The following is a 17,597-nucleotide window of genomic DNA, read 5'->3' on the forward strand; positions in this document are numbered from 1 at the left end:
ACAGGTCCGAGCTACAAGCTATTGAGGAGCTCGAGGAGGTGAGCATTGATAAACAAAACCCATCACGAACGGTTAAGCTCGGAAAGAACCTCTGCGATAAAAGAAAGGCGGAGCTGACTATGTTTCTGCAGAAGAACCTAGACGTATTCGCATGGTCGCACGAGGACATGATAGGAATCAGCCTGAGCATCATCATGCACACGCTCAAAAACAGAGGCGTCTGGGAACAACCCGAGCCGAAGCCCTCGAAGAAGAGGTGGCCCGGCTCAAAAAGTGTGGCTTTATTCGTGAAGCCAAATTTCCAATTTGGGTCGCCAATCCCGTGCTAGTTCCAAAGCGCAACGGGAAGTGGCGGACATGTATTGACTTCTCCGACCTGAATAAAGCCTGCCCCAAGGATTGCTTTCCATTGCCAAGGATCGATCAATTGGTGGATGCCACGGCGGGGCACGAGCTCATGTCCTTCATGGACGCGTACTCAGGCTACAATCAGATCACGATGAATTCGGCAGACCAGGAACATACCAGCTTCATGACCCCGACTAATGTCTATTGTTATAAGGTCATGCCGTTTGGTCTGAAGAATGCCGGAGCTACCTACCAAAGGCTAGTGAACAGAATGTTCGCGAACCAGATCGGGAAAAACATGGAAGTGTACGTCGATGATATGCTTGTCAAGTCAAAGACTGCCAGCAACCACGTTGCCGACCTGGAAGAATGTTTTAACATACTGCGCGAATATGGCATGAGGCTCAATCCTCAGAAGTGCACTTTCGGTGTTGCATCGGGGAAATTCTTGGGTTTCATAGTTAATACCCGAGGAATCGAGGCAAACCCCGACAAGATCAGGTCACTACTCGAGCTTCCTTCCCCCAGGTCGCGGAAAGATGTCCAAGGCCTCACAGGAAGAGTGGTAGCACTGAACCGGTTCATTTCCAAGTCGACCGATAAGTGTTTGCTCTTCTACAACCTGCTCCGGGGAAACAAGAAATTCGAATGGACGGTAGAGTGCGAAAGCGCATTCCTCGACCTAAAAGCGCATTTGGCCGAACCGCCTGTGCTATCAAAACCCAAGGTAGGAGAACCTCTTTTCCTCTACATGGCCGTCACTGAGGACGCGTCTAGTTCCGTTCTGGTGCGAGAAGAGGACCAGGCTCAGAAACCGGTCTATTACATCAGCAAGAGACTCCTCGGAGCTGAATCAAGATATCCAATGATGGAGAAACTGGCGTTCTGCCTAATCACGGCCTCGCGAAAGCTCAGGCCATACTTCCAGTCCCACTCTATACACGTCATGACCGATCAGCCTTTAAGGCAGGTCTTGCAAAAGCCTGAAGCATCGGGACGCTTGTTAAAGTGGGCGGTCGAACTCAGTCAGTTCGAGATTTTCTATACTCCCCGAACTACCATAAAAAGTCAGGCCTTGGCCGACTTCGTGGCGGAATGCGCGGGATTCCATGAGATTCCATCAAGAGACTCACCTCAGGTCGCCTCCCCACACTCGTCGTGGAAGATATTCGTTGACGGCTCATCTAACGAGAACGGCTCCGAGGCCGGAATCATTCTGATATCCCCAGAGGGACATAGATTCCACTCAGCGCTAAGGTTCGGGTTCAAGGCGTCTAACAACGAGGAAGAGTACGAGGCTTTGTTGGCTGGACTTAGGATAGCTAGTGAGCTAAAGGCGAGCTCTGTCCAATGCTTCAGCGATTCCCAGCTCGTGGTGAATCAGGTTCTAGGCGAATATCAGGCGCGGGGACCCAAGATGGCCGCCTATTTGGCAAAGGTAAAGTCCGAGCTGTCTGCGTTTAAGCGAGGGTCAATCGAACAGATACCTCAGGAGCAGAACGCCAACGCAGATGCTCTCGCCAAGCTCGCCACCTCGGGAGACACAGAAACCCTGGGGCTGGTGCCAGTTGAGTTCTTGGAGAATCCTAGCATAGACGGGGATCGGGCAGAAATTGAAATGATTGACATCGGGCCGACCTGGGTGACTCCCATTGTTGAATATCTCGTCGAGGGCAAGTTACCCGAAGGGCGCAACGACGCACGACGAGTCCTTTATCAAGCTCCGAGATATACGCTAGTCGAAGGGGTGTTGTACCGACGTGGGCATTCCCTACCTCTCCTCCGGTGCGTTCTTCCAAGTGAAGCGAAGGCCGTCCTGTAAGAAGTTCATGAAGGATTCTGCGGGGACCACGCTGGGGGGCAAAGCCTGGCTTTAAAGGTTCTTAGGCAAGGTTATTACTGGCCGACTTTGTCCAAAGACTCGATCTCATATGTAAAAAGGTGCGACAAGTGTCAGCGATTCGCTGCGATTGCCCGAGCTCCTCCGGTCGAGCTAAAAATGATTTCGTCTCCCTGGCCATTTTCCGTTTGGGGGATAGATCTAGTAGGCGCCCTGCCTACCGGAAAGGGCGGGGTCCGTTATGCCATAGTAGCCATCGACTACTTCACCAAGTGGGCCGAAGCAGAGCCGTTAGCGACAATAACATTGAAAAAGGTGCTAGACTTCGTGGTTAAAAGCATCATATGTCGATTTGGCCTACCTAAGAAGATCGTCTCCGATAATGGCACTCAATTTGACAGCGATCTGTTCACCGAATTTTGCGAAAGGCACGGAATTGTGAAAAGCTTCTCGTCCGTGGCCTATCCCCAGGCGAACGGCCAGGTCGAGGCTGTCAACAAAACTCTGAAGGCGAGCCTCAAGAAGAGGCTAGATGAGGCAAAGGGGATCTGGCCAGAACAGCTCCCCCAAGTCCTGTGGGCATACCGGACCTCACATCAGACTCCCACGGGTCACACGCCTTTCTCCCTAACCTTTGGGAGTGAAGCAGTCCTCCCCGTGGAGGTTAAAGTTCTGTCACACAGGGTCCAGTCTTACGACCAAGACAGGAACCACGAGCTCCTATGCCATTCCCTAGACTTAGTGGATGAAAGGCGAGAAGATTCACAACTCCAGCTCGCCCATTATCAACAGAAGGTCACTCGCTACTTCAACACTAAGGTCAAAAGACGTGCCTTTAGCGTCGGTGATTTGGTCTTAAGGAGAGTTTTCCTGGCCGGGAAAGATCCCAAAGATGGGGTTTTGGGACCAAACTGGGAAGGACCATACCAGGTCATCGAAGTCATCAAAGAGGGAACTTATAAGTTAGCTCGACTTGGTGGAGGGGCGGTCCCACGGACTTGGAATTCCACCCACTTAAAGAAATACTATCAATGATCCACTTGTAAGGCCTAGGAGGTCACCTTCCATGTATAAATAAAATCAAATGTTTCTCTTTATTTGCAAGTGTGATTTTAAAGTAACCACGAAAGACCCTTTCCCAGTTACTTGGGGGGCATATGGTACCTGGATATAACCAGGCCTCCTTAACGACTTAGGTGATAATTTTTATCTATGGATAAGAGTTATCACAAACTAAGTCCTATCCTGGTTTTAACCAGATCATAAAACTTAGAAGTTAACTAAAATTTATTGATCGCGGTTCTTCTTTAAAGAGCCCGGGATATGGATAAAAGTTGACGCGAACTAAGTTTTCAAAATAAGTTCCTGGTTTTAACCAGGTTGTAAAACTTAGAAGTTAACTAAAATTTATTGACCGCGGTTCTTCTTTAAAGAGCCCGGGATATGGATAAAAGTTGACGCGAACTAAGTTTTCAAAATAAGTTCCTGGTTTTAACCAGGTCGTAAAACTTAGAAGTTAACTAAAATTTGTTGACCGCGGTTCTTCTTTAAAGAGCCCGGGATATGGATAAAAGTTGACGCGAACTAAGTTTTCAAAATAAGTTCCTGGTTTTAACCAGGTCGTAAAACTTAGAAGTTAACTAAAATTTATTGGCCGCGGTTCTTCTTTAAAGAGCCCGGGATATGGATAAAAGTTGACGCGAACTAAGTTTTCAAAATAAGTCCCTGGTTTTAACCAGGTCGGAAAACTTAGAAGTTAACTAAAATTTATTGACCGCGGCTCTTCTTTAAAAGCCCGGGATATAAATAACGATTAACCCGAACTAAGTTCATAAAAATAAAGAGATGAATTTTAGCAAAAGGCATAAAAAAAGTATATATATATGTCAAAGTTGCTGAGCAAATTGTCTCAAGGTGGAAACACCTCATAAAAAATTACAAAGGAAAATAAAATAGTTCAAAATGCTCAAAGAGAAGTATCCTAAGCCCCATCAGTTGGCCCTTTGGAGGTCGCGGTCTCGTGATGCTCCGCCGCGACAGAAGCCTCTCCAGTCTTCGAGGGAAGTACCTCTTTATTTAGGCGGGCTTGGAGCTTCGGCAGCAAGAACGCCCAGAGATCCGGCGGCATGAAAGAAAAGTCCGCATCCGGGTTGTGGGACCAGCAGTGATAAAATAGGTCCTGCAAGGACTGCTCCGAGACGGTCCGCTCGGCTTCCATGGCGGCCTGGGCCTCGGTCTTCGCTACCTCAAGATCTGTCCGCGATGCGGCCAGGGAGTTTTTAAGGTCTTGGTTCTCGGAGCGGATCTTCTCTAGCTCGGCTTTAGAGGCCGCCAGCGTGTCTTTCGCCTCCTGAACCTCCTGGAGGGCGGTCTGGTGCTCAGCCTCCATACCCTCGAGCTGGGCCTTGGTCCTAGCGATGCCTCTATATGCGGCAGCAATGCCCTGCAAGAAAGGAAGGATAAATTAACTAACTGAAAAAACAAAAGGGCGGCGTGTGAGTGTTAAAGCTTTAAAAGAATGGGGCAGTTTACCGTTAGGGTCATGTCCATCGAAGACTCTATGACTCGGACCGGGCTCGTTGTTTCGATGGCCCGGAGCTCCTTCTCCCTGAGCTTGTAGAAATGGCTGACGGCATAGCTCGCCGATTCATACACCGTCCCCCGGAATGCTTCTGGCATCTTCTCCAGGTCCTGGGGATCGACCGGGATACGCACATCCGGGGCTGCCGCGGCCGGATTCCCGACCTCCATTACCCCGTCCTGGACGGCTAATGTAGATCGTTGGGGTGGCGGGAGCATGGGTCCTGTCCTGACGATAGGAAGGATCGCCCCCGCGACCTGGGATGGAGGGGCTTTCTCCTTCTCCTTAGCCGGGGATTTGGTGGAGGTCCCAGCCGAGCTCTTGGATTCTCGAAGCCTTTTCAACCTTGGCCCCACTGGGGGGTTCCCGCCAAAAACCACGCCCCGCAGATTACCTCCGGGCTGAGACATCTCTTCTGCCAAGAACAAAAAACATGGTTATTACAAGGTAGCAATCATGCAGAAATAGAGGCAAAAGGTTTAAAGGCAATAAATAAGTGAATACTAAGGGAGCCCTACCCCCCGAGCTGGAAGAGCCTAAGACGATTATCTCACAACCTGGCGCAGGTTCTAGGTCTGGTTCTGACTCGGGGCTGGACTCTTCTACATACTGCCTAATCCTCGGGGCATAGATGCCCCTCTGGAGCGCCGGCCACGTGCGTAAGTTGGTCCCATACTCCTAAAAAAGGATCGACCTAAAATCTAGGGTGTTATCTACTAATACGGTACCCCTAGGCCGACTCTCTTGGTTATCCAGCACGAGCCGGTCAACACAATGGAGCAAGAGCGTGTCCAGGTCCGGATTCCTCGGGTGACGATGGATGAGCTGCTTAGGATTGAACCTAACCAGCCGGGGGTCTGCAGTGGCCCTATCTACATTCTTAAATAAGTAAGGATTACCTTGGCCGGAGGGACCCGCGGCTGCTCCGGATTGGACCCTCTCCTCGTCCATCATCTGGGCGACCTCCAAGGTCCTCTTCCTACTCCTCACGAGAGGAACTTCGTTACTCTCTTCCTCACCTTCGTCGTCGGTGATCTCCTCCGCGACGATCGGTCTGTTGTCGCGAGCTAGGGGCGGCCCCCGGGGCCTCTTCAAATTCAAAGTCTGATTTGGGAAAATCAGCTTGCAGAATACCATCGTCTCGTCAGTCACGAGCACACGGTAGTCTTTCTCACTGGGGGGCAAGCTCGCCAGTGTGTCGTATTGACCCCCGAGGGTCGCGGACTTTTCGGTCCTCGCGTAGATGGCTGCAAGATTGGTTGAAGTCAGAAGTGGGATAAGGAGGGAGCTAAAATAAGATAACCCTTAAAAGGCGGGCTAAGGTCAAGGATCACTTACGAGGGCGGTTAAAGTAATGATGATCGCAGTTGCGGAACCCAGTTGACATGTAAAACTGGTCCTTGAAGTCATTCGGGTGGCTCGGCAGCTCGATGACCGCCGCTGTATTAGGGAAACGGGTTAAGTAATAGAACCCATCGCCTCGCCCCCGTTGGTCCGGGCTGGCCTTGAGGCAAAAGAAGTATAGAATATCAGCAGGAGTGGGGACCTCCCACTCGTGCTTTTGAAATAAATACCTCAACCCTGCCAGCAGACGGTAGGAGTTGGGAGGGAGCTGAAATGGGGCCAACCCCACATAATTCAGGAAGTCGGCGAAGTACTGGTCCAGGGGGAGGAAGGCCCCTGCCTTGAAATGTTCGCCGCTCCAGGCCGCGAACGATTCATCGAGCAGCGCGCAGCTCCGCTTGCCCTCTGCGGTAGGTCGGGCAATCACTGAGGCTTTCCCCAAGGGAATGTTAAAGGGTGATGAAGAGTTTGGTGATCTTGGCCTGCTCGGTTATCTTCGAGACGATTCTCTCCGCCTCAAAAAATGCGTCAGGGGCCACCTCGACCTGTTTCTCCACGGTCGGGCCAAAGTGGGGAATCGGCGAGCTGGGCAGCACCGCCTTTCCTTTATCTTGTTGGGAGGCCGAGCTTCCCACGTTCTTTGGGGGCAGGTTCTTCTTCGGGGCCATCTGGTCGCCTATCGAACAAAAGAAAACACTTTAGAAAAGGCGACCCAAGCAGAAAAATGAAGCAAGTGTTAATTACACGAGCTGAGGTAAGCCCAGCCCGTGGAGAGTGGAACCACGCGGTTCAATGAACAAGCGCCTATGCCCTCAACATATCCCAGATTACTCGGAATTCGTGTGTCAGGGGGCTCAGAGTAAAAAATTTTTCCTTGGGGGGAAAGTTTCAACAGGCAAAACGTTGCAAAACCGCTTTTGAGGCGTATTCCCTAAGCTACCCGGTTTTGCACCCAAAATTCCTAAAGGTCCTACCCAGAAATTGTTCCCGAAGAAACACCTTGAAACCCATATTCTAAAACAATTTCCTGCAACAGGCGTGCCCTAATCTAAGAAGGGTCGTCACCCTCCATGTCCGCGTAACCCAGAAAACCCCTGCATGTGGCTACAGTAAAGTTTTTTACCTAAGCTACAGTGGCATGCTTTCAAAATAAACTGGGTCAGAGAACTTACAGTGTATAGCTGGATGGTGAGCGAGATTGCTGCGCTGGTAGGAGCTTCGTTGGTACAGTGGCTTCCAAGGCTTTGGAGAAACTCGTACGCTTAGGCTTCGTGAATGGAGAGGATGAAAACAGCAGAGATGAGGGTTTCGTCCTTCGGAAAGTCAGAGAAGGAAGAAGGAAATTTGAGAAATTTTTTAATGATAGGGTGGCCCATGCGTAGGGTGGCCACCCCCTTTTTATACAAGGGAAGGATCACGTGTGAAAGGCTCTTGGGAGACCCTCCACTCGAAATATGAAACGACGGCTGGTCAGTAGGCTAGGCCATTTAATGCGGTTCTCGTAGAGTGTACCGTCGCCACCCACGACGTTCCACGTATCAGACGCCTGCGAAAAGAATGGAATGCGAAGGGTTGTGGGGGAAGTTTAAAAGCCCCTACTGTGGTCTCCTATACATGACGTCATATACCACGAGCAGGAGCTTGGGGGGCAGATGTACGCCCTGATTTTCCCACGGGCTGATTAGCAGGACGAACCTCGGACTGATCAGGTTTAGTCTGAGGTGCCCACAGGACGAAGATCCTATTTCCAGGGCGGATCTTCTCAGCTCGAGAGGGGCATCAGAAGGCCACGCCAGGAGAACAGCTCGTAATACGAGCTGTGCGTGTCACGAGGAGCCCAGGAAGCTCTGAGCCTTTATGAAGTCAACACGCAAGATAAACGTGCATATATCTGACATCACGTGTCTGATATCCCCCTGACTTCTCGGACACGCAGTAAAAACGTGCGTGTCAGACACCCACGGATGGGTTGGGCCATGCGGCCCATTATCTCCTTCCATGCTGATTAGACCACACTTATGTGTCAGGTTTAGGAATTAATCATGAATGCCACAGAGTTGATATGACAAATGGTAAGGTCAAGGGATGACCTCCTTACCAACTTCCAGGTGCCTTCTCCTATAAATATGGAGACCCTGGGAGTTGAGAGGGGTTGGAAAATATAGTCTTTGAAGAACTATATACTTTGTAAACCCAATACCCAGAGAGGATAAATAATATTGACTAGTGGAGTAGAAGGATTTTAACCTTCGAACCACTTAAAAACGTGTCTTGAGTCACCTAGTTCATTATATAATATTTCATATCTGTGACGGTTCTACCTTAAGTGCTAATCTCTTTCTCTTCTTCTCTTAATTACCTGTTGCCGAAGAACCGCGTCAACAACTTTCTTTTAACGTGCATAATCTCTTCTTCACTGCTATAGTATCATTGCTTATTTAACCATTCAAATCTCACTTTGTTGTTAATTAGAACTCTGTTATTAGTTATATGTTGTTTTTTCAGTAATTTGTTTTTTACAGATTTTGATTTTCATGAAGCATATGTTTTGTCCACATATTTCCTTCTGTTTTCTTGTGACTTCGACTAAATCAATTTAAAATAGAAATGTTGATTTATAATTATCTTACTTATGTGTATGTCTATATATGTTCTGCTATGACCAACTTGCTCTATTTTGAAAAACATATATTTTGGTCCATGGACTTGGTGCAGTCATGACAAGAGTTATTGTACTCCATCTAAAAACTCATTGGTGATTAGTGGAGTTACTTATGTTCTTATTAATGACTCATTATTTTTGCACTTATACTATGTTGGACATCATGCTCCAATATGATAATAACTACTAAAACTGATAAATAAGAAAACAAAACTATTCATAATGATAATTTTTTTTAATACAATTACACAAAATAATAAAAGAAAGATTTTTTTTTCAACAGCTACAAAATAATAAAGGAAAGTGTTGCTCTCATTCTTTTTTTTGTAATATTTTTTTTTCTTCTTTTTTTTTCAGTTTATTTTAGAAGAGACAACACAAAAATAAAAGGAAATTACAAATAAAATAAAATAAAATAAATAGAACACAAATTTAAAATTTATTACAAATACTTATTCTTACATGAAAAACATCACTCTAGTAAATGTCATGTTTTAAATTCCAAAGATGTAGCTTTACCAACTCAAATGATCAATAAAAGTTCAAAAAGTTATTTTCTCAATTCTCACAACTCACCAAGAAATGAAAAACTTTAAACTTAAAATTTCTTTCAACTATTTGTATTAACAACCAATTTACTACATGTTTGGAAAGTGCACAAAAGAACTCTGGAGATCACTTCTTAATATCTAAACATAGTAAAAAATGACTCAAACCAACAAGTTGTACTCATGCTTGGATAATTTTGAGAAAATTTGACTTCAAAAATTCAACAAGACAACAAGATTTTCCAAATGAATGCTCACAACCCCCCACCAAAAATTAGATAGTGTCCTCAATGTCAAAATGTATACTCAACGAAAATGATAGGGAAAGAGAACACATATATGAAGATCATGTCCATGAGGCGAGAGCTAAAATAGCCTTGTTGACCTGTGAAATTAGCCAACGATCGTATGTACAATATACGACACATTTTGAACGGAATGAATCTAATATACGACAGAGTACAAATATCATAAATAAACACACATGAATTTATAGTGGTTCAGCCCTATTCTTATGAACAGTAATGTTATCCCCATTTCCTGCATGGACTCAGGGACTTCGTCCAAGCCCACAGTCAGGGGTCGTGTGAGCTTGCGGGCCCGGCCCAAGGCCTCCTGGTACGGGAATGTCCGAGAGGGGCATGGACCGGGGGAATGGTTCTCCGGGGTCAGTCCTCCGGGACGGTCATTCAGGTAATGTACAGATCATTCGGACCCCTCAGCCTACGCATCCTGGTCCCGGACCTGGGCACAGTCCGGGCCTGTGGTAAATGAAGAGGGACAAAGGTAAACGGACCCAGATCACCTCACCCCCAGTTGAAGGGGTCAAGCGTCCAGGAACCTGAAGCCGCCTTACTCCGCGTGGGTGCTGTCCCCACTTTTCACTTGCAGAAAAGGCCACCTCAGGATTGCACGCCGTTGTTTCAGGTCTGCGCTGTCAAGTACTCTGACTGGTCTTGTCTCCTGAATCTGCCTCGTAACTTGAAATGTCCAGACCAAAAGCACCATTTTTTCGGGCGAGATATAGTTCTTAGGTCAACCTATTGGGCCTTAGCCGGTCTGGAATTCGTGTACGTTGTAACTTTTTGTATTGGGCCTCCGCTGAAAAGGTCCAGAATATCCATTTATCTGGTGGGCCCGGGTCGTACCCAGCCCAGATCCAGTGTTCCCATAAGCCTATAAATACAAGCTACTGAACACGGTAAAGGGGGCTCTCTCTTCATCTAAGATACAGGGACTCTGTCAAAATATAGAGGGAAACTCCATTGTAAAAGGTTCTTCAAGCTCTAATAATATAGACTCATGGACTAAGGCTAGTTAATGACCCAACCACGTAAAAACCATGTGTTAATCTTCTGCTTTCATTATAATTATCATTAAATCATAGTTATTAATATAGTTGTCGAAAATCTCAGTTAACAGTTTGGTGCTTTCATTGAGAGCTGAAGGAAGCTAGTGCTAACGTCAGGCCTTTACTACAATGGTGAACACACGACACACCACCTTCGACCCTACCAATCTAAAGCAAGGCAACGGAGACCCGCTGCCTTCACAGCATATCCCTCAGGATCTGCCCGATAACGCGCCTCCTCAAACTTCTCACCAAGACGAGTCACAAGACTACGAGGGTGGGACAGAATACGAAGAGGAAAACGAGGAGGAGTATTATGAAGAGGAAAACGAGGGGGAGTACCGCGACGAAGCTGCGGATCCCAAGACCCCCGAGAGAGAGCCCGATCAGCAAGACTTAGAGGTGACCAGACTAAGGCAGCAAGTCCTGGATCAGGAAGCCAGGATCGCTGAGCAAGCGGAGGCGTATCGACGGATGCAAGAGTCTCTCCATGCCCTACAGGCACTCATGGCCGCGCAGGGTCCGACAGCCAACCCTGCAACTGGCCCACTTCCAGAAACGCAACAACCTGCCCCATGAGAGCAAGTCGGGGTCCCCAGAGGTGCCAGCCCGGTCGCTCCCCCAAAGCCTTTTCCCGAGCCAGTTCCAGGAGGCCCGGGCAGAGAACGACGGAAGAACCGGGAGAAGACCACCCCCGTCGCAAGAGCCGGGGCCCGTTCCTGGCCGCTACCTAGGGGAGAGAAGTTGTGCCTCGTCCCAGGATGAGGCCACCCGATCGATCCACAGGGGACGCGGCCGCGGAATGCACATCCCCGACACGCCCCAGGGCCAGACTGGCGGGAAGGATCTTTGCACCCAAGTGCCTCGGTTAACGAGAACCGTCGGGAACGGCCTCGTCGCGAGGAGCGTCATGACCTCAGTTCAGGGGACGACACTTCCCGGATAGACTTACGCGATGGATTGAACGCATGGAAGGAGCGAGCCCGCAAGGAAAAGACCCTCCCCTGAGACGGTGACCTCAGGAACAACATCAAGGACAGGAGGAACGAGAAAATCCCCCTGGAGGATGGCACGGCCAGGCAGCTCATGGAGCAGATGGCCGCATTGAAAAAGGTCACGGATCGCCTAGTCCGCAAGCAAGAGGGCGCGGACACCGACTCCGACGAGGAGGATAAAGAGCCCTGCGCAAGGCACATCCTGGACGCCATACTCCCCAAGGGGTTCAAGATGCCAAGTCTCACTGCCTATACTGGAAACACCGACCACAGGGACCATCTGTCCCGGTACAACCGACTCATGACAGTGGTCCATGTAAGCGACGACGGCAAATGCCTCTGCTTCTCGATCACTTTAGGCGGTCCCGCCGAAGAGTGGTGGAAAAGACTTAAACCGGGGTCCATCCAATCCTTGTCCGGGCTGCAGTCAGCGTTTTGAAAGCAGTTTGTGGCCGCCATGAGGATGGATATGCAAATCAGTGCCCTCACAAATATTAAGCAACTCCCCGTGGAGACACTGAGGGCCTACATCCAGCGCTTTACTGAAGAAGTCTCCAAGACGAAAGTAAACGACGGACAACGCCTGGTGGCACTACAGTCCGGAATCCAGGCTGGGTCCCCCCTTTGGGATGACATGCGGCATAGCAAGGCAGCTACCCTGGAAGAGTTCATCAGGAGGGCCCAAGGATTCATCAACTGGGAGGAAGCTCATATCCAAGCTTTCGGGTGGCCTCCGGCCTCACAGCCCGTCCCCCAGTCGTTCTCGGGTTATGGCGGGCAGTTCCCGGCGCAGCCCTACGCGCCCCCCATTGCCCCTGGATCAGCCGTCGCGCCTGGGGTTAGCTACACCCCTACGATGTACGGCCCTGCCACTTTGGGGTATGCCCCGGCCCAATCCACCCACTTCTCCAGTTATGGCGTCGCGCCGGCAAGACACAGCGTGGCCCCTGTTGGGGCCCAGCAGTCACAAACAGGAGTGACTGAGGCGAGCGTGAATCCCTCCCGGGGGAAGCGATCGGGCAAAGGCCAGAACCGGCCCGAGTCGGTCAAGAAGGGGAAGAGGGGATATGAGCCCCAATATTAAGAATACACCAACCTAGTGGACACAAGGGAGAACATCTATCTGGCGACAGAGAGGGCGGTCCACTACTGGAGGCCTAGCCCCATGTTCAAAGGGGGAAGGAATCCGAGAGACACCAGCAAAAGGTGCGCCTATCACAAGGATGTGGGCCACACCACCGATGAATGCCGGCAGCTTAAGGATGAGATTGAAAATCTCATCAAGCTGGGGCACCTCCACCAGTGGATAAGGATGCCCGTGGGAGTCCCGGGCATGTTAGCAAGCCCCTGGCAACTCGTGGCCCCAGGAACGATTCAAGCATACCCCCCCCCCAAGGAGGGTATGCACAGGGACCCCCGGCGCAGGCCCCTCAGGGAGTCCCCGCCGCGCAAGTTCCCAGCCCCGGATTGCCTTATCCCTTCGGGGCAACACCCCCTCGAGTTGACGGACATGTGGAAACCATCTCGGGCGGACCTCACCTGGGAGGGCCATCAAGGAATGACCAAAAGCGCTACCTAAGCGAGCTGGATCACGACCAGGAAGTTTACGCCCTTATCCAGGCTCTGGCTCAGCGCCCTAAGTTGATAAACCTCCCCATCACCTTCACGGAGGACGACGCCCGCAACGTCCACTTTCCGCACCACGACCCACTGGTCATAGATGCTCAAATCACCAAAAAGTTGGTGTCCAGCGTGTTGGTGGATGACGGAAGTTTCGTCAACCTGTTGTTCAAGCCCGCCTTCACCGCCATTGGCTTGACGGAAGCGGATCTGGCATCCTGTCCGACCCAAACTTACGGCTTCAACGGAGATGCGCTTCTCCCCATGGGAAAGATCCAGCTACCGGTTACGCTGGGGGGTGAATTGCAGCATTCGTTCAAGTTCTGCACCTTTTTAGTGGTGGACTGCCCCACCGCTTACAACGTCATCTTTGGCCGGCCCGCACTGGTCGAGTTCGGGGCCATCACCTCCATCCGCCATCTTTGCATGAAGTTCCCATGCGACAACGGAGGGGTAGGGACCGTCCGGGGAGACCAAAAGAGTGCCCGGAAGTGCTACCATGTCTCCGCCCGGCCCATATACATGGTCCGAGAGGAGCCCGTCGAACCAGTTCCCCTCCCTCCTGCTGAGAGGGTGGTCCTGGAAGAAGACGATCTGGACCCGCAGATAGGGGACGATCGTGTCCTGGAGCCGATGGACGAAATAGAAGAGGTGTGCATCAGCGAAATTGATCCGACCCTGATCATCCAAGTCGGAAAAAGCTTGCCGGCAGACATTCGAGCCGCCGTCATCGCCCAAGTCAAGGGAAACCAGGACCTTCTGGTCTAGTCCCACTCCGACATGATCGCGATCGACCGCAATATCATTTGCCACGCATTAAGTATCGACCCAAACGCGACCCCGGTCTGCCAGAAACGAAGGCCTTTGGGGACATAGAGGGCCGAGGCCCTTAAACTGGAGATTGAGAAGCTGTCTTCTATCAACTTCATACGCGAGGCTGTGTACCCTGTGTGGCTGGCCAATCCCGTCCTGGTGCCGAAACCGAACGGGACCTGGAGAACGTGCATTGACTTCACGGACCTCAACAAAGCCTGTCCGAAGGACTGTTTCCCGCTCCCCCGGATCGATCAAATGGTGGATGCTACGTCCGGTTACGAGATCTTGAGCTTCATGGATGCTTACTCCGGCTACAATCAGATCTCTATGCACGTGGCGGATCAGGAGCACACCAGTTTCCAAACCGACAAGGGAATATATTGCTACATAGTCATGCCTTTCGGACTCAAGAATGCCGGAACAACTTACCAAAGGCTCGTCAATCGGATGTTTCGGGCTCAATTAGGGCGAAACATGGAGGTATACATCGATGATATGCTGGTCAAGTCTAAGACATCCCGGAACCATTCGGACGACTTGGCGGCGGCTTTCGCGGTTATCCGGAAATACGGGATGAAGCTGAATCCTAAAAAGTGCACGTTCGGCGTGGCTTCCGGGAAGTTCCTGGGCTTCATAGTGAGTTTCCGGGTAATAGAAGCCAATCCGGATAAGATCCAGGCATTGATCAACATGGCCTCTCCCCGGAAACACAAGGACGTGTAAAGCCTGACGGGGCGAGTAGCCGCCCTGACCCGTTTCATTTCTAAAGCCACGGACAAGTGCGTCCCGTTCTTCAACGTACTTCGGGGAAGCCAGGGTTTCGAGTGGTTGCCCGAGTGCGAAGAGGTCTTTCGAAAGCTGAAAGAACACCTGGCCAAATCCCCAATCCTGGCGAAACCGGTAGAGGGGGAGCCCCTATATCTATACCTGGCCGTGACCGAGCACATGATCAGTGTCGCGTTGGTGCGAGAGGAAGAAAGGACACAATTCCCGGTGTACTATGTAAGCAAGCGATTGCTAGACCCTGAATCTCGATATCCACTGATTGAAAAGCTGACTTTCTGCCTGCTGATGGCATCCCAGAAGCTTCGACCTTACTTTCAGGCCCACGCCATAAAGGTCTTAACCAACCATCCCCTGCGGCAGGTGTTACAGAAGCCCGAGTCATCGGGAAGACTCCTGAAGTGGGCCATGGAACTGAGCTAGTTCGATATATCTTACGAGCCCAGGGTGTCCATCAAGGGACAGGCCCTGGCCGATTTCATCGTCGAATGTTCCAGGATATCTCCGGAAGAAAATATTCCCGAAGCCCTCGCGGCGCCCGTGTGGAAAATCTTCGTGGACGGAGCCTCTAACGAGAATGGGGCCGGGGCTGGGATCATCTTGGTGTCACCACAGGGGCACCAACTACAAAATGCCCTCCGTTTCCAGTTCAAAGTGTCGAACAACGAGGCGGAGCATGAAGCTGTCCTAGCCGGCCTGCACTTGGCCCGGGAGGTAGGGGCAGCGAACCTAGAAATATACAGCGATTCCCAGCTAGTCGTCAGACAAATCTCAGGGGAATATCAGACCAAAGGAGAGAGAATGGCGGCATACGTGACTCAAACGAGAGAAATGCTACAGGCGTTCGCAGTACATTCCATCCGCCAGATCCCCCGGGAGCAGAATGTCTTCGCGGATACACTGGCAAAGCTGGCCACCGACGCAGAGGCCGAGCTGGCCGGGCTGGTCCCCGTCAACCATCTCCCCATCCTGAGCATCAGGGCCCCCACCGTCCACACCGTCGACCACTCCCTTTTCTGGATGGGACCGTTCATCCGCTACCTGTCTACCGGGGAAGTTCCAAACGACCGGACCGCAGCCAGGAAAGTCCTGTACCAGGTCCACCGGTACGTCATGATGGATGGAAAACTCTATCACCGGGGTTTATCCATGCGGTGTGTATCCGGGACTGAGCTGAGCGCCATCATGCATGAAGTGCATGAAGGCTTCTGCGGAGATCACACTGCCGGGCCCAGCCTATCCAAGAAGATCCTGCGTCAAGGATACTTCTGGCCAACCATGAAGAAAGACTGTATTGACTACGTCCGCAAGTGCGAGAAGTGCCAGCAATATGCGAAGGTCCCACGGGCCCCCCCCGACAGAGATAACCTTGATGAATAGCCCCTGGTCCTTCGCAGTGTGGGGGATCGATCTCGTCGGATCCCTCCCGACCGGGAAAGGAGGGGTAAAGTACGCCATCGTGGCCGTCAACTATTACACGAAGTGGGTTGAGGCGGAGCCCATGAACACAATCACATCAAAAAAAGCCTTAGATTTCGTCATCAATAACATAGTGTGTCGGTATGGCCTCCCCTACAAAATCGTGTCCGACAACGGGAAGCAGTTCGACAGCGCCCACTTCACGGATTTTTGCGAAAGGCACGATATAGTAAAGAGCTTCTCCGCAGTTGCCAGACCCCAGGCAAACGGGCAGGCATAAGCCGTGAACAAAATCCTAAAGGGGATACTGAAGAAAAAGCTCCAGGCATGTAAGAGCAAATGGCCCGAGGAACTCCCCTGCGTACTGTGGCCTTACAGGACGACCGAGCGGACGTCAACCGGACACACCCCCTACTCTATGGTCTATGGATGCAAAGCCATCATCCCAATCGAAACGACCATCCCGTCCCACCAACGTGACACGTATGACCCCACCCAGAACCACGCCTTACTCCAAGAATCACTAGATCTCATCGAAGAGATCCGGGAAGAGTCGCAGGTGCAGTTGAAGATGTACCAAGGCAAGATCGCATGGCACTTCAACTCCAAAGTCAAGAGCCGTAAGTTTGAAACCGGTGACCTGGTCTTGTGAAGAGTCTTCCCTGCCACTCAAGATCCGGGAGTGGGGGTTCTGGGCCCAAATTGGGAGGGGCCATATGAGATCCAACACGAGGTGTGCCCCGGGACGTAGCTCGATGGCTCGGAAGTCCCACGAGCTTGAAATGCGGAGCACCTCTGTAAATACTATCAGTAGTCAGGGAGCCTTTCCCAGTTTAATACTTTCCTTGTGAAAAATGTACGCCTTAGGGAAAACCTTTTTTCCAAACAATGAAAATGACGTGTGCAAAACGTCATAAATAAATATTGCGAAACCATGCTAATCTTTCTCAAGTGACCCCAGACTCGTCTCAGCTCACTTGCACGGGTATCCCGGGTGTAAGCAAACACCTGGCGGGGCGCAAGCTTAGGCTAGTCCCGCCCCGGACGAATGATGTCCGGGGGTATAAAGAGGATCGGCCCAAGGCCGGTCCCACCCCGGACGAACGATGTCCAGGGGTATAAAGAGGATCGACCCAAGGCCGGCCCCACCCCGGATGAATGACGTCCGGGGGTATAAATTAGAGGACCGAGCCCAAGGCTGGTCCCACCGCAGACGAACGACGTATGGGGGTATAAATTATAGGATCGAGCCGGAGGCCGATCCCACCCCAGACGAACGATGTCCGGGGG

This window comes from Humulus lupulus, chromosome 7 (assembly GCF_963169125.1).
Source record: "Humulus lupulus chromosome 7, drHumLupu1.1, whole genome shotgun sequence".
Classification (NCBI taxonomy): domain Eukaryota; kingdom Viridiplantae; phylum Streptophyta; class Magnoliopsida; order Rosales; family Cannabaceae; genus Humulus; species Humulus lupulus.